Source organism: Peromyscus leucopus, chromosome 2, assembly GCF_004664715.2.
Source record: "Peromyscus leucopus breed LL Stock chromosome 2, UCI_PerLeu_2.1, whole genome shotgun sequence".
Taxonomy (NCBI): Eukaryota; Metazoa; Chordata; class Mammalia; order Rodentia; family Cricetidae; genus Peromyscus; species Peromyscus leucopus.
This window is the reverse complement of record NC_051064.1, coordinates 50,935,654-50,960,319: the sequence shown is the minus strand read 5'-3', so window position 1 is coordinate 50,960,319 and position 24,666 is coordinate 50,935,654. Positions and strand designations below refer to the sequence as shown.

General features: G+C 37.9%; 1 pseudogene; it reads left to right on the top strand.

Moving 5' to 3' along the window:
* The first annotated feature begins 9,631 nt into the window (after window positions 1-9,631).
* Window positions 9,632-10,934, top strand: LOC114699407 (annotated as a pseudogene).
* Window positions 10,935-24,666: the final 13,732 nt, after the last annotated feature.

Here is a 24,666-nt window from a genome sequence, read left to right as displayed (position 1 = left end):
TAGTGACTATGGCAAAACACATGAGAAAGAATTGGACATTTGGATTTCATCAAATGTGTATGGATTTTTCAATATAGTTAGGAGATGAAAGGAAAGGATGAGACACTTAAGAATATAGTCAGAAAACTTGTAAACTTCTACAAGAGAATTTAATTGCTAAAGGCAGCTAAAAGAGTATGTATTGTTGGAGAACAGTAATGAGATATACCAGAGAGTTGCTTTTTTTTTTTTTTCAAAAGAACATACAGAAGGTCAGTTTTAGTAAGGGTAACCAAAGTAAACTATGATGTCCCTGATGAGCTGAAGAACAGACTAGAATATGGGTGATCTCAAAGTACTAGAAAAAATGCATAACAGGAACACTGCAGATGTAATGAGCCCCAGAAATCTCAGCAGGGATTCCTTGAATATCTGACAGAATTCCAAGCTATATGAGTAAGAACAAAGTACTGCAGAGGTATTATAAACTTAACAATTACATGTGGTTGTTCAGTATTGGAAATCATTTTATTTTCAACTAAAGGAAGAGTGAAGCCTTGTGGAACACATAGAGCATTCAGAACTAATTTAAGCAAAAAACATTTTCAAAAAATGAAAGTGTGACCTATTGGATTTTAAATAGAAAATTTACCAAGGTTTTACAAAAGAAATAGCACCAATTATTCTTAATTTCTCCTATTTGGCATGGGACAGGGAAGATGCCATAAGTCCTTGTACCAAGATAATATTATGCTAATAATAAGTCAGATAAAGTTATAACAAGAACAGATAACTATAGATCAACATCTCTTGACCATAGTATGAAAATCTTCCATAACATGCTGTTTAACCAACTTCTGAAATATTAAAAATATTAATACATCATGATCAAGTGAAGTCTATTTTATAAAACAGCTGCTTCAGTATTTTAAATCAATCACTGCACTTTCTCATATACAGAGTAAGAGATCAACTAAAAATTTATCAGGAGTGTAAATACAGAGATATTTTGTTCCTTTTAGTGCTTTTTTCCTCTTAAATTTATCGCCTCAATTTCTAACTGTTCAGGAAATTCTGAACTCTTTTCCACTCACACTGTAAGTGAACAAAACTGTTTCTACTACTTGAATTATAGATACCCAGCATTTGTTTTCTATAGAACACTCATGTCAAGAAAGGTCATGTAAATGAGATTCACCCAAAGTTGCTCCAAAGTAAACTGCATTTCTAGATGTCCCCAAGATTCTTGTCTCCAGGAGCACATACATTAAGAATATGATGAGGAACCATTTGATGCTTAGGTTTTATCATGCTGTTACATCATTACTTTAAGAAACAGAAGATTGTTCTTTTGTTGGCAAGACAGAATCGGATGTGCCTTTTGAAGGTGAGAAGCACCTCCAAGAGGAAGAGGTGGATGCTTAGAAGATACTTTATTCTTCCTCGTTGGAAGGAAGAAGTTTGTGGCAAGGACATCAAGAAACATATGGTGACCAGATTAGCAGCAAAGTGGCACAGAGCAAGGAACTGGGTTTTTCTCACATCTAAGTGAGTCTGAAAGAAGACCTGAGCTCCATAAGAGATGACAGGTATCTAGTACCATAATTCCTGTCTTATGAAAATGTAATAGAAAGCCAGACATGCACTGTCTAGACCACTAATCTACAGAACAGTGTAGGAATGAATGGGTATTGTGATGAGCTTGTGTATGTGTGAGGCAATTGGTAACACACAAATGGGATGATAAAATTTCTGCAATTTTTAAGATAATCCTCCTATCTCTGCCAACTTTAAGTTTAATTATTATAATTCTATGTTTTATCTGCTTTTTTATATGTATGAAGATTTTTCCTATGCACACTTTTCTGACATTTTGATACCAAACTTTGTTAGGGACTTACCAAATCTGTTATAAAGAATAAGGCATACATACTACATTATCCTAAGATGTACATATTTTTCTATACAAGAATATTTTTTAGGTCATCTATGTAACTGTATTTTAGAAGCAGAACATTCATTTTAATATACTAGAAACATTCTATGGATGTAGAACCTATGGGAAACCAGAAACAAATGACTAGACTGCTAAGAAACCAATTTCTTTCCGTGGTTGTTGAAAGTATAATTGCTGAACTAGATGATACATCACCAGTAAAATTTTCATTTTGATTTCTATGCTTCCAATAAGAAAGGCCAAGAGAAAGATTATTATTATATCAGAGGGGGAAAATATAAGAAATCTTCTAAATTATAGAATTTATATACTTCATAGAGCTTATAAATATTATTGCCAAAGTACAAGAAGAGGACAAAGGTGGGAGGCAAAGCCTCAGTTGGAGTTATCTGAAAATGAGACAGGCTATTCAGCAGCAAGATTCAGCAGACTCTTGCACTGTAAACATTTAGTGGAGCACAGGATGACTAAGTAGGCAATATTGGGTGTATTTGGGAACTTGAGCCTGGGGAAAGAGCTGGTTTCCCAAAAACCTGCAGATAGTTAACTAATAAATAGCAGACACAAATGTTCCCCTTACCAACAGGAGGGGTAAGCATTCTGCATGAAACTAATTGTACTGTAAAGAGGCAGGTTAACCTCCCTACATCACACATACTCAGAGAAGTTGGGTATATATATTGCTTAACGAAATGTTTTTTCATTGCATGTCTGTTTATACAGAAGGTATATACATTTTCAAACATTTGTATTTTGTGTAGACAGAGTAGCCATTATTAACAAATGTATGATCAGAGGTCCTCCAAGATTTCTGGGCAGAGGTTCTCAGAGTTGACATTATAATAACATGCTTTTTCTGATTTCCCTTATTTTACCAGCTGCTATCACGTGAGGTATAATCAGGCCAACTTCCATAATGGCTGGTTTTATGTAGCTAGATTGAGCTAACAGTTATAGTTAATGAAACAATATTTTGAATGTATTTGCATCTTTTTAGAGGAGACTGACATTTGATTGAGTATACTGAGGAAGAATGTCCTGGCCAATGTGCAGAAGTTAATGAAACAATAAATAGTTTCAGTATTTTCGAAGTTAAAAAAAATCCAATTTCTGTATGGCTTGGAGAGAGGGGAAAGATTGAGAAAGGATAAACTTGCTTTCTGGTTAAGATACAATGTTGATGTCTCTTTTGCCCCTCCCCCACCTCTCTCTCTCCCTCCTTCCCTCTCTGTCTCATTTTGTCTGTGTTCAACTTGCATGGTCTTGTGCATACTGTCCCAAACACTGTGAATTCATATATGGAACTTCTCTGTTGTGTCCAGGAAACACTGTCTCCTTGAATTTATCCATCACCTCTGGCTGGGAAGAAAAGTGACATCAGAGTGAAGAAGTGGCATGAACAGCTAATGGAAATCATTTGATGAGTACATTTGGGCTCAAGTGTTTGGTTTCAGAGTTTTGGTCTCTTGGTGCCTGGGTTTTTACTTAAGGGACTTTTATTGTCCCCTTAGTTCTTGGGCTTTGGGGGTTGGGCTGAAATTATAATACTAGCTTTCTATACCTGCAGCTTAAAGATAGGAGATCATAATAATGCAAGGCATTTTCTACAGTTAATTTCTTTCTGTGTTTCCATATTAACAACCTTTAGTTATTTTTTTTCTATTTAGAATACAATTATATACTTACATTTAAGAGATAAGCAAGTCCCCTTTATGTCCAGAAAAGGACATTAAATCTCATGGAGTCTAAATTGGTTTTGAACCTCTTAATGTATGTTTTGGGAAGAGTAGGCACTTTTAACCACTGAGCAATCTCTCCAGCTCCTCAAACTGTTTAGTTAACACAAAGCCATAACGTACAAGGGAGAATACAGTCATGAGCAAGCAGAGAAACTGGTTATGTTAAGTCCAGTTACTCAGCTCCCAATCCCTTTGTATGTGCATGAAGAAAACGATAAAGCACATGGAGAAGTTCTCAAAACAGTATTACATTGTTCCTAAGGATTGGGAGATGACTCATCAATTAAAGCACATGAAGCACAAGCAAGAGCATCTTGACTTGGATCTCTGGAATCTACTTAAAGCTAAATGTAGTAGCACACATCTGTAATCTCAGTGCTCCTAAAACAAAATGAGCAGGGTGATAGAATCTCTGAAATTCTTCATAGACTGGTATTTGCAGAGGTGAACAAGAGACAGAAAGAAACAAAGTGCAGGGCAATGACTGACATCAAAGGTGTTCTCTGAAATCCACATTGTTGTGGAACACATTCTCTGTCTCTGTCTCTGTCTCTGTCTCTCTCTCCTGGGTTCAGCTTGCATAGGTCTTGTGCATGCTGTCACAAACACTGTGAGTTCATATATAGAACTACTTTGTTGTGTTCAGCAAACACTGTCTTCTTGAATTTATCCACCACCTCTGGCTAGGAAGAAAAATGTCATCCGAGTGAAGAAGTGACATGAACAGTTATCAGAAATCATTTTATGAGTACATTTGGTTCAAACAACTCTGATTATTTGATATAATTAAATTATAAAGTGCTTCATTGATGCAAAATAGTATGTACATAATATATATATATATATATACATATACACACCTGCATATATGTATTATATGTATATGTAACTATTAGAATATAAATATACATGAACCAAATATCCTGCATATTAAATAGATAAAAATGTCTGTAAACCCTTACAAGACAGAGGAAATGGCTCAGTTTGTAAAGTATTTGCCTTGCAAGCATGAAGTCCTGGGTTCAACCCCCAGTAACCACTTTGAAGAAAAAAAAGTAAAAGAAAAAGAGCATGTGAAAATGTGTAGTGCTTATATGCATTTATATCCCAACAGCTCCCAGTGCCAGAGAAATGGAGACAGATGCATCCCTGGGGATCTTTGGCTAACTAGCCTAGCATACATGGTGAATTCCAGGTACCTGAGCAAAAACGTTCAAGGCTGTCTTATGACCATCAATCACACAGAGACACATATGCACCTACAAACATACAAATGCACACACAAACTTAGACACTCTACACATCTCATTTATATTGCCTTATAATACTTTTGAATTTTATGTTTCTCATCTTCATATTTGGGTTACAATGTGTGTGTATGTGAAAACATAATAAGAAAAAACTTGACTTTTGCTGAAAACTTAGTTTCCACATTTCAATCAGAATGGATGACATGAACTGAAGCTAAAATAATTTAAAGAAAAACAGCTGAAACAACTCAAATGATACTGAATCGATATAAATCATGTGCCTCTATAAGCATGTAAGGAATATTTAGGCAGGGAGTGGTGGTGGAGATCAATTAAACATTGAAAATGATCTTAAGCATGCAGATAGAGTGAATTAGTTTACCAGTTGTGAGTACAACTAGTAAAAATATTTCCAAGATAGAGAGTAATTCGCATGTACATGTATGATTTGTTACACATTTTCCCAGGCCTTTGGTTTCAGTGTTCTGTTTCCACCTCCCTCCTCCTTTTCTGTCCCAACTCTCAGCTCCCTTTCTTCCCCCTTCTTCCTTCCTTCTTTGCCCTTCCCCATGACCTCTGCTCATCTCTGCTCATTTCTCTTCCCTTTCATTTACCTCCTCTTTGTATATCTCTATTTGGAGCTATGTTCTGCTCTTCCTGTTTGACTCAAAGGAGACAATGCTTACTGTAAGAGGCTGACAGGCTCAAACATGGGAGTGTTTTATTCTAGAGGTTAGCCTTGTAAATGTAGTTCAACGGGCACAAAATAAGTAATAAATGAATGTACAAAGGAATAGCTGGCCTATCACTTCATAAAATAGTAGAGAATAGGATGAAATACAGTAAAGGCGATTTCCTGAAGGATGAGAGTGAAAATAGTTAAATCGAGAACTCTGCAAAAGCATGAGACAAGAATGCAATGTATGCAAAGTGTGAGTGAGATGTAAAGTCAATGGAAATACAGTTAGTATACAGACAGACTGAGCTTATCCCTTCACTGTATTATTCATAGTCAATCAGCTAGCACTCAAATTAGTTTAATACTGAGTTAAAGTAGGAAACATGGAGAGGGACAGGTGGTATTAAATAAATGGCAATATGAGGAACACAGAAAAAATTCCCTTCCAGCTTACCATGAGCAGGGAATATAAATGAATATCAAAAATAATAGAAGAAAGAATACTTGGATTAAAATCAAGGAAACATGAATATCAAAGACCACATACTGCTAGGAAACACTGGCTGGTGAGATGAGAGGCAGCCAGGGACACATCTAGAAATGCTAAGATGCTTACATTACAAAATTGGTTCTAGTAGGTGTTCTTTTATTTGGGCTTTCCTAGGAAAAAGAGAAGTTTATGAATTTCTGATTTAAAGGTAACATCAAGTTAGGCAGGTATCTAATTACTGAAGAATGAAGAAGCATTTGGCATCCTAATTAAGGTATTAAAGGTTAGCATTCATAGAAATTAAAACGTTTAGGGAAGAAAAGCAACAAAGAAGGATATCTTTGTGAACCACAGAAAAATATAACTCAGCACAGGAGTGAGTTATAAATAAATGGCACCAACCAAAGCCCAAGCAATTAAAAAACTCCCAAGGATGTTATACAAATTGAGAATAACCTACAAGTATTTTTAATATGGACAATAATCACCAAAATGCAGACTGGAGTGGACAATGATTAATTAAATTTAGGCTGTTTTAGTCTTGATGGTGTCTTTGCATAGATTGAGTTCTGGAACCCTGACCTAGGGTGACAGGGGAATGAAAGAAGACAGACACATATGCAGAGAAAAGCTGGGGTCATGAGTACTGGACTTTTAGAGGGAGAAGCACAGCACTTGGGAAGCACAGTGTTTTTATTATGTACAGTTCAATAGGAAGGAAGGTTATTACATACAGCCTAGGCAGTAGGCAAGGTTAGATAATCTTGGTAGGAGCAATCTCTTTAGTGGAGCTGTCTTTAGGATGTAAACATTGGGGTGAAAGCTATGGCAAATATGTTCTATACACATAACAACATTCATACTTGGTTCCAAAGAAAGCTGTGACATTCTCTTGAGTGTCACCCAAGAGAATGTTTTGTCACTTCCCTAGGGATGAGGCATTGGGGTCCCTGACATAGCAATTGTTCATATCAACAACACAGGTTCATTCCCAACTTCACTCACTCATCACATTACATATACTTCTCCAAAGTAATATGACAGCTTTAGGGAAAGGCAGTGTTAATTATCTAGATCTTCTGAGAATTTGCCCTAGGAAAATATTCAGATATAAAGAAGGAAGGAATTAAAATATGACCATTAAGGTTAAGTTTGGAAGAACATTTTGTGTTGTTGGAAAAGACTACCACAAGGGATATAAATAAAAGAACATGCCTACTTATACAGAGTTCGAAAAACAGTTACCTACCTGTCTCCCCTTTCTATCTTTATTCATCCATCGTAATGCTGTCGATCAAGTCAGGGCCTTAAGAATGCTAGATTTACATGTCACCACTGTGTTATAACCCCAACCCCCAATGTATATTTAGTTCAAATATTTTCACAGCTGTGTATCTGTAAACAATTGGTGAAAATCACTTGTCTCTTGGTGGCAGAAAATTAACTGAAATTATTTTTCTTGTTCTTTTTAAACAAAATCAAATATAGGCACACAGATTTTGTTAGTTGGGAATTGCTATTAATATAAGTATGATGACCTTAACAGATGTCCAAATAATACAATGACTCTAAGAGACCTCCCTCCAAATCTGAAGATAATAATATCTCAGTCTTCAAAACATTCCATAACTCACAACTCGTAAATCAGCACACACACACACTGCTTAATTAAGAGGAGAACCATTGGCTGTGTTCTCAAGGTATTAAATGGCATGTCTAAGTCCTGAAAGTAGGACAAAGCCATGCTATTCTAAATAATTAAAAGAAAACAAGTCCAGCTGAATGAATTTACTGACAAGGGAATTCTAAATGAAGTCCCCAAGAAGACTATTGGGAACACTTTGAAATGGGCCACTTGACAGAATTTCACACTGTGTCAATAGAATAGCTGGAAACTAAAGGTTTTGAGAACTTGGTGGCTTGTAATTTCTTAACACATTTGTTCCATGATGGGGCTACTCTACTGTTATGGGTATTTAAGGAGCTGGGGACCATCCAATTCTCAGCATCCTTCAACAGAATGAGTTAGAGGTGGCTTTAAGAATATAGTTTATTAGAGCAATGCCCCAGTCTAACAGATCTCACAAAGAACTTAATGGTATTGGTCCTCTGAGCTGAGTAGATGGCAAGGGTGATGTCTCTATTTACAAATAATGACACCACATCTCAACGAGTACCAGTTGCAGCCATGAAATTATGTAGAAGACAAAGATGTCAATTATCAAAGTATAGTCCGAAGGTAGTTTCAACAGTGACACACAAAGGACATAGCAGTAATGGCCAACTGAAAATATTGGCTCACAAAAGCCAGCTCCTGAGCAATGTGTCTGCTCTGATGTAATGCCTTATTGTGGCCTGGAAACTAGGTTCTGTATCACTGAAATCCTAAGAAAAAAATCAAGACTTTTATTTTGGAAATCTATGTGGCAAAATTTCTGCACAGCTCTGTGTGAAACAAGATGATTTTCAGAGAATCTGAAACAAGTGAGTGGCAGGTAAGGGATGTAGTTCAGTAACATAGCTTCCACCTAGTATGTGTGATGCCCCAAGTTCAATCCCTAAAGCTGCAAATAATAAATACATACAATTCCACATACTATGTGGCTGGGTCTGGAACCCTGTGACTAAGGGCAGTGGGGGAATATACAGACTTTCCCAGAATAAAGGATAGACACACAGACACAAGGATACAGAAAAGCTGTGGTCAGGCAGGATATGGACACTTAGATGATGAAGTGGCACCAAATATCTCAACAACTTGGAATCTCAAGGTGTTTATTATAGACAGCACATGGTGGAGAATTTAGCTAGTTTCAGCAGGAGGTCTCAAGCACCTGGGAGAAAGAAGCTGAAGTTGCTATTTTTTTGCACACACTGGCAATCATTCACAATTCTTTGACTATAGCATAGGAAGAAGGCTGTCAGTTTTTTAGCTGCACCTTTTTAGGGAAAGGCTTTGTCAATATTCCTTGTATGCAAGACCATGTATGCATGCCCATGTCAACAACACACATTAACTCAGGACTTCACTCACTCAGGACTTCCTCTGTTCCCTTCAAACAAATAATTGACTAAATCAGCTTATCTGGCAAACTGTTTTAAAGATGGGAGTGTTTTAATCAATGGGGAAATCTGTTTTCACGTGGCAGAATTTTATTGATTATTACATTAGTCATTAATCGTTTCTGTCCATTTCTATGAATAAGGGTTTAGATGGTAAATTATACAGTGACAAGATACTAGAGTGATTAAGACCCACAAGGGTTGGAATACTGGATCTGAAATAACCGGACTTGATCAAAATATTGAAACAAACACATCCGGATAAATTTTGTTACTAATGTATACACAGATTTGCACTCATGTCAAACAAATAACCCTATATACACTGACAGTCGGCTATGTGCAACTGTTTACAAAGCCAATCTTGGATTAATACTTAGGCATTAGAGATGCTTCCTGTCAGTGTGACAAAATAGCTGCTAACAATCCAATGATAATGAGATAGGATTGATTTTTGGGTCACACCCTCGGAGCATGTTTACCTCATTTCACGGGCTTGTGCTCAGCCTGAGCATCACAGTGCAGAGTATGTGGCAAGGCTGGTCTGCTCAACGAAAGGCAGGCAGGAAGCAGAAGAGAAAGACAAGAGCATCTGTAGTCCTACTATCCCTTTCAATGACATGGCCTCGGTAACTCAAGTTCTTTTCATGTGGCCCGGTCACTGGCAAGTTTCACTGCATTCGAATTTAACCTCAGGTGGTGACCAAACCTTCAACATACAAACCTTGTGGCAACATTTAAGAAATGTTTCTTCTTTCAGAGGTGGTTGCCTGTAGACTCCTGCCATGGGCCATGTGATCAGAGGTGCCAGTTCTGTGTTCTGCAGGCATATGAAACACGTTAAGTGTTGCGGCAGTGTCCTCACTACCACCACCCATTCACCATGTCCGAGCGAGGGGCCGTAGATTAAAAAATAGAGGCAAAAGACAGAGAGTCATTTGCCCCAGAAGAATGCCGAATGCGTTTATTGAAGGAGGGGGAAAACCTTAAAAACAGTCTTAGAGCACAATGGAGCATCCCCTGAGGGCATAAGTTCAATACCCAATGTTCTACATTCTTGCATCTAAGCTGTTTATACCAAATGCAGGATATACAAAGAACATCCTCTGGTGAGCATTTAGGAAGGAGGAAACTGGCATAGGGAGGACATCTGGTCAAGGTTGGCCACAGCTTACTCAAAATGAGAGGGCCAGGGCCCTACAGTTAAGGACTTTATTGAGCAGCAGAGATATATCAATGGAATCTTAAAGGACATCATTCATGACCCTCCCTGTAGCGCTTCCCTCGTGAAAGTGATCTTTCATGATCCCTGTGGATTTAAGAAGCAGACAGAGCTGTTCACTGATGCAGAGGGAATCCACACCATACACTTACAGTGGCAGGAAGACCCAGATGAATATTGGCAATGTCTTGTCCTGAGGACAAGCCTGAGGACAGGGGCAAGCTGGCACGAGCCTCCTGGAACTACACCATAGTCATCTCCCACAACCTGGGGACCAAGAACACTGGAGAGAAGCTGCTCCTAGGGTTCAAGAAGGTCATTTCCTCAGCCAACAGAGCTGTTGTTGGTGCGGTAGCCAGTGGGGGCATAAATGAGAAACCTATCTTAAAGTACAAGGCAAAAAGTAGCTGCTGGCCGCATGTACGGAGTGTAGCCATGAATCCTGTGGAGCGTCCCTTTGGAAGTGGTAATGCCCCTGTTAGGTGCAAAGTGGGTTTCACTGATGAGCACGGGACAGGACTACATGGAATCAAACTGTACAGAGGAAAGAAATAGAATTCAGGAGCTTATAAAGTATGTCATTTGGCTAGCAAAAATAAAAATGTTAAAGTTAAAATAAAAAAAGAAGAGGAGGAGGAGGAAGAGAAAAAGGAGAAGGAGGGGGAGCATCCAAACCATAGCAAGAGCCAAAACAGCCAAAACATTGTCAACCATAATAACATACTGTGTTAACACAACAAAATAAACCAATTATTGTGGTTTAATGGTAGATAATTAGTAAATATATTTATCATTATGACTTCACTTTCATAACAGTCTATGGACTAGGGAATAAAATGTTATAAATAGGTAAAGGTTTTTCCTTGCTTACCTCCACTAAATTCATTTTATAATTAGTCTGCTTTATTTATATGTGAAAAAAAATGTGACATCAAAATAAGAACACAGTGACTACAGTACAATCAATAAAGTGGGAAAAATAAATACTTCTATGTTTTTTTTTTTCTGGAAGAAATTAAACCTTAAATACAAAGTGGTTTTTGATTTTAGATTACAGTTGTCCAATTCCAGAAAATAGGTTAATCCATCTGGCCATTATCTAGAAGTCTACACACAAATAATAAAGTAAGAATAGTGAGATAAACCAGGTGGTGGTAGTACATGCACTACAGACTACAGAGGCAGAGGAAGGAGAATATCTAGCCTGGTCTACAGAGTGAGTTCCAGGACAGCCAGGGCTACACAGAGAAACCCTCTCTGGAACCACCACCCCACCACCACCCCCACCCCCGCAAAAAAAGAATAGTAAGTTAAACCAGGCATGCTAGCTTGTGCCTTTAATCCCCGGAAGGTGGGTTCCTCCAAATTTCAGGCTATCCAGAGATACACAGTAAGTCCCCATCTCAAAACAGCAAACTAACAAAAACACCTGTAGTTGGCATTTTCTTGGGCCACCAACAAGCTCCCAAATAAAGACATGGGGACTTATTAATTACGAATGCTCAGTCTTAGCTTAGGCTTGTCTCACTAGCTCTTTTAACATGTTTCTCTTCATCTACATTTTGCCTTGGGACTTTTTAATCTTTCTTTCATTCTGTATGTCCTACTTTCCTGCTTCCTCCATGTCTGTCTGGCTGGCCCCTGTCATCTCCATGGCATCTCTTTTTTATTCTTTTTTTCTGAGCCCAAAGTCATCCTCCTCTTTACTCTCCCTGCCCAGAAGTCCTACCTATACCTCATCCCTCGCTATTTCCCATTCAGCTTTTTATTAGATTAATTAGGTGACTTACACAGGCAAGGTAAAGCAGCAACACATCTTTACATAGTTAAACAAATCAACATATCTTTGCACAGTTAAACAAATATTCCATAACAAAAGCCCAGAACAACAAATAAAACAACAACAAACAAAAGCAGTACAACTGGTGTTACTGAAAATTTTGGGGTCTCAGTAAATATGAGAAAATTATTTAAAAGTACTAGCTGGAAGAAGTGATTGATCATTTATAAGGATATTAAAATTTCCCTTGACTTGACATTTTGCTTTGTGCCTTAGAGCATCATCTTGTTAAAGGAGGTAGCAGCCAAAACAATTGAATATTACTTACACACGTATTTTTATTTGTGTTTACTTATTTTTAAATTAGTTTTTATTTATAAGTGCTTGTCAGATTGTATTCATATTTGTGTCTATATATGGGTATGTACAAATGTGAGTACAGATGTCATGAAGACAGGAAGATGGCATCCAATCCCTTTGGAGCTGGGATCCAACAAGCTCTGGTCCTCATGATTGAGCAGGAAGTTCTCTTAACCTCTGAGCCATCTATCTAATTCTCAAGTATTTTAATATACACTCTGTAAAATACTATCCAGCTTGCCTCTTTGCCTCTGTTACTATCTCCTCAAAATCCCTCAACAATCATTCTGCCTCAAGCCTGTCCTACTTTCATGAGCTGAGACTTTGCTAAACTGTGAAATATTTTTGAATGTATTTCTTTCAAATACATTTGTGATTGTCTAGATGGTATTTAGATAAAAATTAAAGTATCTCTTACCCAAAGGAAGCCCCCCAAATAGTGCCCCCCAATCAATGGGTGTGTGAATGCGTGTGTGATTGTGTGTGTGTGTGTGTGTGTGTGTATGTATGTACATGTGAGGCTGTGTGTATGTATGTGCATGCTTGAATGAGTGTGTGTGTGTGTGTGTGTGTGTGTGTGTGTGTGTGTGTGTGTGTGTGTATTTATGTGATGATAGAGACTAGAGGCCAGTCAGGGGTTTTCTCAGTCGCTCTTCATGTGATTATTATTTTGAGAAAGCTTTTCTGACCACCTGAACTCCACATTCCCTTTGGCTGGCAGGTCAGCAAACTCCAGAGACCCACCTGCCTGCTCCTGCAGCTCAGGATTTCAGGTTCCTACTACTATGCTGCCTTAACTTTAAATTCTTGATTCCTCTCTGTGATTTCTTTGCTTTTTGGTGTGTCCATCTCTTGTAACTAGAGGGTGGCCCCAAGAGAACATTGATTCTATTTAGTTCACTATTCTTTCTCTGTAACATATTGATATTAAATATAACATGCAGGCTATTTTAATCTTTATAATAATTACAATGATTTCATTTGTTAGTTACATTTAAGAAAGGCGACTGTTTTGTTTTTGTATTTTTGAACACTATTATTAAAGGACCAAGTTAAACAGATGGCAATTTATATAAATAGACTTTACATTAACAACTGCTACACTGAAGTGTATTGAATTTCATAATACTTTCAGTAAAAATGTTCACTCAAAGACAGTCTATTTATTAATATTCATAAATAATCAATTACTTTATGATCTGTAATCTTTGCAATCAATTGTTACCATATAATGAACATCAGGAGAGTACAAATGGAAACATTTAGTTTGCACTAAACATTAAATTCTCAGCACTAAATGAGAACTGGGACTACATCAACCCCGAGAGGCTCTAAAGCAGACCAGCCAGTAACTGACTTCTAAAGCGTTGCATTCTGTCTCTCTAAACCAGTGGTTTTCAACCCGTGGGTCAACCAATGGAAAAGGCATATTTCTGATGGTCTTAGGAACCTCTAACAAATTTATTTTTGTTGCTATTTTATATCTGTAATTTTACTATTGAGCAGTGGCTCAGTTCCTAAGACCATCAGAAATACATGTTTTCCATTGGTCGCAACCCACAGTTTGAGAGCCACTGTTACAAGCTGTTTCCTTTCCCTCCTCTGTTTCTAAATCTGTAGTTCAAAGCTGTAACAAATGTGGGTGAACCTACGGAGAAGAAAATGACAAGTGGACCAGGTGTCATAAATCTTTGTTGTTAGAATTCCCCTTTTATTGTATTTTCATCTCTCCTTTTCTATTTCTCTCCTTTTTGTTCAAGATGTTTCGTTTTCACCCATTTGTCCTTTCCAGATCCCCGATGAACTCTCTCTCTCTCTCAGCTCTCAGCAGGGCCTTTTGAAACACAGAAGTGAAATTGTGCAGGAGGTTGATGCATTAAAAGTTAGAAATGGCAGGCAGCCAGGGAGCTGTCCCTGAGCGACAGGCTGCCTACAAAAGGACATGGACCTTTTTGCAGATCAGGACAGGAAGGTAGCATTCTGTAATCAAGCACGAAAGAGGCAAGGAGTTGCATACACCTTGCAGCCTTCTTTGTGGAAGGTCACACGTCTCAACTGTCTGAAGATTTACCAAGCATCAAACTCCCGAGCTAGCGCTCTGATCTCCGGCTCTTTGTTTTCCACGATCCTTACTCAAAGCCACAGAACTGTCACGATGAGGCACTTCACTTTCTCACTTCTAAGTTGCCATTGGTCAGTCGCCCTTCTCTGATGGCATTTGTGTTGACAGTTCTGTCCTTAGGAAATTTTAGTCAGTTGTCAGATCAGTTCCTCGGGCCCTTTCTACTCCGTATCTCCCCAAGTCTCATGCCGTTTGCCTATTCTGCAACCAGACAATCCTTGCAGTATTTTGCTGTCACAGTCTAGGAGACATGGTACAAGGATCTGTTTCTCTATGTGTATATGTGTATTTCTTTATGACTCACCATAAAATCAGATAATTAGTGGGTTATTAAAAAATTAAAAACACATGATGGGAAACACGTGGGGAGGGCAGGGAGCCAGAAGGGGATATTGGGGACAGATTTGACTGACATATGTTGTACATACAAATAAAACTTTTCAAAGAAAATTAAAATTCTAGTAAAGAACTATCACATCCAACAAAATAAATAACAACAAATGAGCTATGGTTTGAGGCTCAGTGTGAATTATATTGCTCATATTATTACTGAATAGTTCATTTTCAGTAATCTTGCAAGTGCTTGCATTTGGAGAAACCCAACAAAATGTTAATTAGTTAATATTGTATACAATCAACTAATTAATTAATTAATATTGTACAATATGTTAGAAAATCACAAATGCCATGGGAAGAATTAGAAAGCTGACTTCCTAGGTGTCCATGCTAATTGACCAAGTGGGTTTTCACTGATGAAATGATATTTTGTGAGGAGTTCCATCCTAATCTCAGATTATAATCCATCAGGATGTAACTCAGTAAGAGCAAGGATTTATAATTTATGTTTTACATCCCTACAGCAGTTTCTTCCATTTCCTCCCAGCCCCCACCCCTCCAGCACTTATGTCTCTGTCTTAGGAAAGGGTGGGCCTCCCATGGGTGTCAACCATCCATGGCACAGCGAGCAAGACTAGACAGCTCTTCTACTAAGGCTGGACAAGCCAACCGGCAGGAGGATTTATATTTTACCCTACTCTAATCATAGTGCTCAGAAGACCGTAGAGTCATGCTGATGAATACATTTTTCTTTATTTGGTAAATTAAACAATATTTTCTTCTATATTCTCTTTTAGAACGGGACCACTTCAGTAGCACACTCACCTAATGTGTTGCTAAAAGGTTAATCCTTGTCTCATTCAGTGTATCAGCTAACTACATCAGTTCTTTATCCAATATTAGTTTTTTTTTGTTAAAAACAAAGGATTTTTTTTTTAAAAAAAAAAAAGATAAAATGGTATAATGGTAATAGGAAGTCCTGTATCCTTCAGTTGAGTTTAGTGTATCATATATAACATTTGGGAGAATATTTATTTCTGCATTCATACCACAAATATTCATTTTTCCCATGAATTTTGTCTTAAATTCTAAGATTTGAAAGAAAAAGAAGATTGTGGATATTCATGCCAAACTGATCATTTTGGCATCAGCTTCTCAGATGTGTGACTTACATATAAAATTGAGAGCAAAGTAGAAAGGCAAAAAGCTCTTGAGAACTCAGAGATTAGTAGGCTTGAGACCATTGCACCTCCCAGTTATTAATTTAGCTTGCTCTAGTCAGTGGTCAAGGTGAAGCATTCCCGCTCTGGGCAGCTGAAGCCTGGTTTTGATTTCAAGAAGTATAGAAAGGTCAGAGGAGCAGGAGGACCATTTGAAGACCATCAAATGGTAGAAAGGGAGTGAATGTTAAGGATAGAGAAAATGTATAATTGCTTGGTTTGCTTCTCAACATGACCCAAATTCATGTATGCTTGCAGGAAAAAAAAAAAAAAGGTGTATTCATTCTACGAGTAAGCTTTCAGAAGTACGTTTGGAGTCATTGCTGTTTTGACTCTTCTACGAGTGGTACCGTGCTATAGGTGATGGGTTGAAACAAGAGACAGTTTTCTCTTTCTGAGCTTTGAATAACATTATGTAACATGCAAAGAAAAACAACATATTATTTGTGTTTTGTACCATGAATACCTATCGTTTCCATGGCTCACTTCTCAGAATTTCAGGCATGCTAATGCAGACTGCTTCTCTGACAGGGCAACTAGAGTGGTTAGAGAGAGACTCTCATGAAGCTTAAGGGCAGCTTTGGCTCCCCTTCCTGTCCTCAAGTACTTAAGAGGATTGAGGTGGTCACCATACAGACAGTAAATGAGTATTTATTTAATATATTCTATAAACTTGTATAGAAAACTACAGCATTTAATGTGCATATGCAAAAATATCTCGGAGTTGACAGTTATGACTTGAATCTGGAAAGTTCTGATATGTTCTTGCTTTGAGTTCACTCCATGCCAAATGGTGTTTCTTGGATGGCTATCCCATCTTCAGCAAGTGAGACTTATCTAGCACAAGTGGGTTACCTTCAAAGGTTGTTTCATGGTTTCCTGGTCCACAGTAGTATGAAAATCTTTGACTACATTTTCTGGTTGCCATAACTATCAGATCTTCCCACCATGGCGATTTCAAACTCTGGACTGATGAGCCAAAATAAAACTTTGCCCTTTTCAGTGGTTTCTGCCGTGCATTTTGTCCACAGTGATAGAACTAACACAGCAGATAAGTCTAGTTTGACATATGACATTAGTTTTTTTTTCTTTTCTGGGGATAAAATTTATATGATATCAGATGTGGGGGCCAATTTACTATATAAGTCATAAATACTTGGCTTTTTGTTCATATATTTCAACAGAAATTATTGCTATTCTATGCTACCCATCATTCATTGATACCTGTTCCTCAAAATTCTTTACTCATTGACTGTTCTTTATTTTTTTATATCATGAAATTTGTTTGTAAAATGTATAAATAAACTTATAACAGTGCAGGTAAATATGTATATAGAATATATAATGCTTAGGTTATTCCTTACATTTGGAATTTTCAACTATGGAATATAAAGTTAAATGTAATTTTAAGATAAAAACATATTTTGAACTTCAACTTTTAAAACAACTTTTAAAACTGTAGTATAAGCCTTACAAATTTTCAATAGTTTACATCTTTTTACCAGGGTCATATAGATGTACACGCTTAAGACAAATTGTCATGAGTTGCTTAAGAAACAACCAGTGTATTTGGGGCTGAACAGAATTGGATTTAAGACACCAAAATTTTAGCAGGATGAAGTTTTCTCCAGGATCTTCTAGGTCTCAAATACATATCAAGGGCAAAATCCATAAGGAAAGAGAAGGGTTGCATTTGGTATAGGCAAAGAATTTAAATTTGAGGCAGTTAGAGAGGCAGAGTAATCACAAATCTTTTACTAAGGAGTGGTGTAACTAAAGAAAATTCATGAGGCAGTTTCAGAAAAGGAGTTGGGGAAAGGACAAAGGAAAGGACAAAGGTGGTGATCTATGGGAATGGCGTGCTCTACCATAATTCCCAGCATGCAAACCAAGTTGCAGTGGTTAAAAAGTTCCTTGGCACTAGCTGTGAGTGAGTCCTGGATCCTGGTGTCCTGCTCTGCTGTTTCTCTCCCTTCGTGTGTGCAGCTTCAGCTCTGCTAGCTTACCCTGAACTGGTTCTGGAAAATATACATTTTTCTTTTATTGTATTTATGAAATAGGCTTTTGGAAATCAAATCATTTGCTTCATTTCATTAAATTAATATGTAAGTTAATTAGTATGTATTGACCCCAGTAATTTCATTTTGAGTACAGTTCACATACATAAAGATGCTATAATATTTATTGAAGTAAATTTGAGGTAAAAGCAGGGATTTTTTTCTAAATAAAAAAGTAAAGAGAAAAACACTACAGAGTCAAATCTTTATAGCAAAAAAAAAAAAAAAAAGACCCAAACAAACATTTTTGTCTTATCCAAAGTGCATATCTGAAATAGAGCTTCAGAGAATGTATTATAAAGGGTACACAAATGGTATGGAGATTACAGTTTCAACGAAAATGATATAAAACCCCAAAGTGTGATGCTCACTCATCACTTCTGAGAACTCTGTCATTGGATGACTCTGTCACTGTGTTGTCACAAATTCTGTGTTCATTGTTTTTACTCAGGTTAGAAGTTGTGAATAGACATGGGGAAATTCTGGTAGTGTTGGCTCCCAGAAATCCTGAGGCCTTTAATCTCACAGCCTTGAGCCCTCCTTCTTACTTAGCCTCTTGGGGTCTGTAGATTGTAACATGATTGACCTTTACTTTAGAGCTAATATCCAGTTATAAGTGGGTACATATCATGTTTGTCTTTCTGAGTCTAGGTTACCTCACTCAGGATGATTTTTTTCTAGTTTTGTCCATGTGCTTTCAAATTTCATGATCTTATCATTTTTTTTTAACAGATTATGTAATGTACCACATTTTCTTTATTCTTTAATTGAGAGACATCTAGCATATTTTCAGGCTCTTGTTATTACAAACAATGCTGCTATGAACATAGCTGAGCAAGTGTCCTTGTGGTATAATTGAGTATCCTTTGGGTATATGCGCAAGAGTTGTATAGCTGGGTCTTGAGGTAGATCAATTCCCAATTTTCAGAGAAATCACCATGTTGATTTTCAAAGTGGTTGCACAAGTTCCCACTCCTAACAGCAATGGAAGAGTGTTTCCCTTGTTCCACATCCTCACCAGGATGAGCTGTCACTTGTATTTTTTATCTTAACCATTCTGACAGATATAAGATGAACTTAGAGTTATTTTGATTTACATTTTCCTGATGGCTAAGGAAATTGAATATTTCTTTCTTTTTCTCTTACCTTTTTAAAAAAGTATTTATTTTTGTCTCATACATTGTATCACAAACCCAATTTCCTCTCCCTCTACTCTAATTATCCCCCCCCAACTCCTTTCTCCCCCAAATTCACTGTTCCTCCACTTCCCTTTGAAGAAAAGTAGGTAGCCCAGGGTTATCAACTGAACATTGCATAGCAAGACATAATAAGAGTGGGCATAAATCTGCATATCAAAGTTGGATGAGGCAACCCAGTAGGATGAAAATGTCCCATGAGTAGGTGAAAGAGTCAGAGACACCTCTCATTCCACCATTCGGGGTCCTACAGAACATTTCTTTGTGTTTCTTGGCCATTTGAGATCTGTACCCCATTTTAAAATCAGATTATTTGGATGTTTGATGTCTAATTTCTTGAGTTCTTTATATATTTTGAAAATCAGCCCTCTGTCAGATGTGGGGTTGGTGAAGATCTTTTTCCAAACAAGGTTGACCCCAGCTAAGACACCTAGCAATAGCAGATGCGTAGGCTGAACTGGTCATCTCCTGTGGCCAGGCAAGACTTTCAGTGGAGGGATTAGGACATAACCTTGGACCTACAGTCTGTCCTGCCTATGGTATGTGCTGGGTTAAGAGTGGTTCAGAGATTGTGGAAGTCACCAACCAATGACTGGTCCAGTCTGAGACCTATGCCACAAGAGTAAGCTCACTCCTGATACTACCTAGAGTACCAGGGCCCATAGGTTGGATGGCCTAGAGACCTAAAAAGAACCAAACATCTTTAGGAAAAAAAAGTCAATGTAATGATGCCTAATGATATTCTGCTATACTCACAGAGTGGTGCCTAGTCCATTTGTCATCAGAAAGGCTTCATTCAGAAACTGTCAGAAACAGATGTGGAGACCCACAGCCAAACATTAGGTGGACCTCAGGGAATACTACAGAAAAGGAGGAAGAAGGATTGGAGGAGCCACAGGGGTCGAGAACATCACAAGGAAATCCACAGAATCAACTAACCTAGGCTCATAGGAACTCACAGAGTCTGAACTGACCACCCAGGATCTTGCATGGGACTGATCTAGGCCCTCTACATATATGTCACAGTTTTGTAGCTTGGTCTTCTTGCTGGATACCTAACAGTGAGAGCAGGGGCTATTCCTAATGCTTTAGCTGGCTTTTGGAAATGTATTCCTGATACTGGTTGCCCTGCCTAGCCTTAACACAAGGAGAGGAGTTTAGTCTTACCACAACGTGATATGCCATGTTTTGTTGATATCCATGGGAGGCCTGCCCTTTTCTGAACAGAAACTGAGGAGGAGTGGATCAGAGGGAAGGCAAAAGGGAGGTGGTGGGAGGGAATGGGAGGCGAGGAGGGAGGTGAAACTGTGGTAGGGATATAAAATAAATGAATAAATTTAATTGAAATAAATAAAAATAAAATAAACCCACAGCCCTATAGCTATAGTCATTGAGAACTAGAGACTTATGATTACAGGGGCTGACAATACAAGGATTATTGATGTTACTGTTGCTGCTGCTCACCTGGAATCTAGAAGCTAATGTTACAGCCTGAAGCTTCAGGCCTCCGATGCCTATGCTTTTAAGCTTTGGCAGGTCTCTGGAGCTGTGCCTTTTGGGGCATGATTCTTTAAAAATCTCTTCTCATCTTCAGTCTTGACTATTTATAGCTCTCTTCTGTCTGATCCCCTCACCTTTGACGCCCATAGTGTTTTTTGTTCTATGCTCCTGGTTCATATATAGAACTCTTGGATTGCCCACTATTCTAGTGACCCAGGGGCTTACAGACTCAGGGTAGTTAGAAATTTAAGAGATAAACAATCTAATAAAAACCAAATAATCAAGTACTAGAGTGTAACCAGGAAAATGGTCCAAGTCAACATAAAATCCACCATAGAAATAAAAAGCACATCAAAAGAGATGTACATAGGTGAGGATGTCTTTGAAGGTATATATATATATATATATATATATATATATATATATTATTATTACACTCAAGATTTCTATATATATATATATTACACTCAAGATTTCTAGGTAGATGAAATAGAGGCAAGTTTAATAGAGCCTAGAAACTTCAAAACGTGAAACATGTAACAAAAAGAACTTGTGCATAAAATGATCAAGATTTCCCAAATTCACTTAAAGATTTTATTTTTCATGCGATTCGAACAACTTGAATGAATTACAGGTACAACAACCCGGAATTTTCTGCGCTAGGTATGCCCATGATGCCAACGCTCAAGCAGGTTGACGACAAAACACAAATCTGTTTTGCAGCATTACTTAAGAACAAAGCAAATATCTGAATTACTATTTGAATAAAGAATCCAAGAGTGTAGTAAAATATAAATCTATTACAGATATTCAGGGTTTATTCAAGAAATGATGAAATGGTTCACCATTATTAAATCCATGTAAATATCATATATTAATTTGGCTAACAAAAATCATATATTCAGGGCTGGGGGGATATGGGTCCGTGGTTGAAACACTTGCTCTCCAAGCATGAAAATCAGAGTTCAAACCTCCAGCTTCCATTGAAAGCCAGGTAGATAGGGTTGCCTGCCTGTAATTATAGCCTCTGAAGGCAGAGAATGGGGATTCCTCCAAGAAAGCTGGCTAGTAAGACTAGCATACCAAATAGGTATGGGTTCCATTGATGACACACCTCAATAAAAGAGAAGAGTGACTGAGAAACATCAGTTTTGGGCTTCCACATGGCAGCAAACACAAGTGATTATGTACCCTCACACATGAATGCCCATATACACGCAAAAAGAAAAGCACATGCACCACCATACACACATGCTCATGCATGCAAACCAAATAGAATGCACTTCTCTTCACATGCATGGCCATATTCATGCAAACAGAAGTGCATGTGTGTAGCAGGAATCTTAGAAGGTCTGGCCAACTTCTCAGCTGGTCTTGTTTCCTCAGACTGGAAGCCTCTGTGTCCTCATATCCGAATGGCTCTCAGCTGAACTGTGCTGCTAGAAGCCTGAAAGCTTAACCAGCCAAATGCTTAACCAGCCAAATGCTTCTAGTTCCTGGTCCTCACGCCTTATCTATCTTTCTGCCTTCTACCACGACTCCCTGGGATTAAAGGTCGCTTTCTGGAATTAAAGGTCACCATGTCTGGCCATTTCCAATGTGGCCTTGAACTCACAGAGATCCAGAGGGATTTCTACCTCTGGAGTGCTAGGATTAAAGGTGTGAGTGCAACCATTTTCTAGCCTTTGTATCTAGTGGCTGTTCTGTCTCTGACCCCAGATAAGTTTATTAAGGTGCACAATATTTTGGGGAACACAATACCACCACACATGTGCATCCCTACACATGCTCAGCCACGTACATGTACACCATATACATATGAAAATGGAAAAGAAAAATATCATATGATAATTACTAGAAAGTGCAAATATTTTGATGAAATCTTAAACCCATTTCTTTTTTTGTTTGTTTTTTGTTTTTCGAGACAGGGTTTCTCAGTGTAGTTTGGGTTCCTGACCTGGATCTCGTTCTGTAGACCAGGCTGGCCTTGAACCCATAGAGATCTGCCTGGCTCTGCCTCCCCAGTGCTAGGATTAAAGGAATGCGCCACTGTCACCCAGCTAAACCAATTTCTTAAATAACATTATTTAATAACTAGGTGTCTATATAGAAATGGGTATGTTCTCAAATGATAGAGAATAAATCAGTTCCCTAAAGTTTTACATCTTACATTATTGCAGCTACTAGGTATTTGCAAAGGGTTCATTTATTTTCATCTTGCTTCTATTTGTCATGTGTTTGAAAGTATCAGCATGTAAGATTAGGGAAAGTAAGCCTGGTAAATATATGCAAGTTTAAAAGGAAGCAGGGAAGTGGCTTTAATTTTAAGGGGTAAAACTGGCCTGTGCTTTTTGTATGTTTTTCTCTTTTACAGAGTAGGCATTTGTCTTCCTAACATGTGCATGTTGAGGTTTGGGACAGGATTTCTACACATTTAGGAAAACACTCTTCAAGGCAGCAGAAGTCCTCTCCCTTTCATAGTGTCTACCTTCCATTATTACATGGATTTTGTGGTTAGTGTGCTGGCTGGTCTGTAGATGTATCCAACCGTCTTATTAAATAAGAAACACAGAAACAATGTAAAAGAGAAAGCCGAGAGGTCAGAGCTCAGAGCTAAAATCTCACCCTTCCTCCTGCTGTCCCAGCTTCGCGAAAAGAGAGCTACTTCCTGTCGGTTCGTTTTTTTTTATAGTATGTTGTTCTGCCTTCTCATTGGTTGTAAACCCAAACACATGACTGCCTCGTCACTGTCTGAATGTACAGCCCCCTAGGTCTTAAAGGTATATGTCTCCAATGCTGACTGTATCCCTGAACACACAGAGATCTTATGGGATTAAAGGCGTGTGCCACCACCGCCACACTCTTGCTATGGCTCTAATAGCTCTGACCCTGAACACACAGATATCTATGGGATTAAAGGCGTGTGCCACCACCGCCACACTCTTGCTATGGCTCTAATAGCTCTGACCCCCAGACAACTTTATTTATTAACATACAATCAAAATAATAATTCTGTACAATTAGATTACCACCACATTTCCCCTTTTCTATTTTAATAAAAAGAAAAAGAAAGCAAAAGGTTATAACTAACAAAAGAAAAACTATATACAAAAGTACAATAACTATATACAATATATACAAGTAATAAATACCTAAACAGGTATTCGACAAATCAGAGAAAATAATTCCATTATCTATCCTACTTTGGTAAATCCAAGATGTATCTAATGCACTTTCTATCCTAATTAATTTTCAACTATAACTAACTAATCTTCAACCATAACTAACTAATCTTTAACTCCCTCAGAGACCCAAGAAGGGAATAATATTAGCTAACAAAAATAAAAACAGGAAGTGCATGCAAGCAACTTCCAAAAAATTTTGTGAGTTGACAGAAACAGCCAGCTGCCTGGGCAGTCACCTGAGGTTTCTCCGCAGTGTTGGGGCATCATCTTCAGCCTATAGGCTTAGTGTATCTGACAGACTCATTTGTGAAGTAGGATGTACACAAGGTCAACAGTTCAACCTCACATTGGGTGAGAGCAGTCCACGTACCAGAAACACCTGAATTCCACTAGTGTCCTGTCATGATTCAGGATTTTAAATTCTGGAAATTGTTGACAGTTTTTAAATTCAGCTGTCCATTCTTCTTGGCTGTGTATATATGGCTTCATCTCAGCATCCCCTTCTTCTCCACATCGCTCTATTAAATGCCA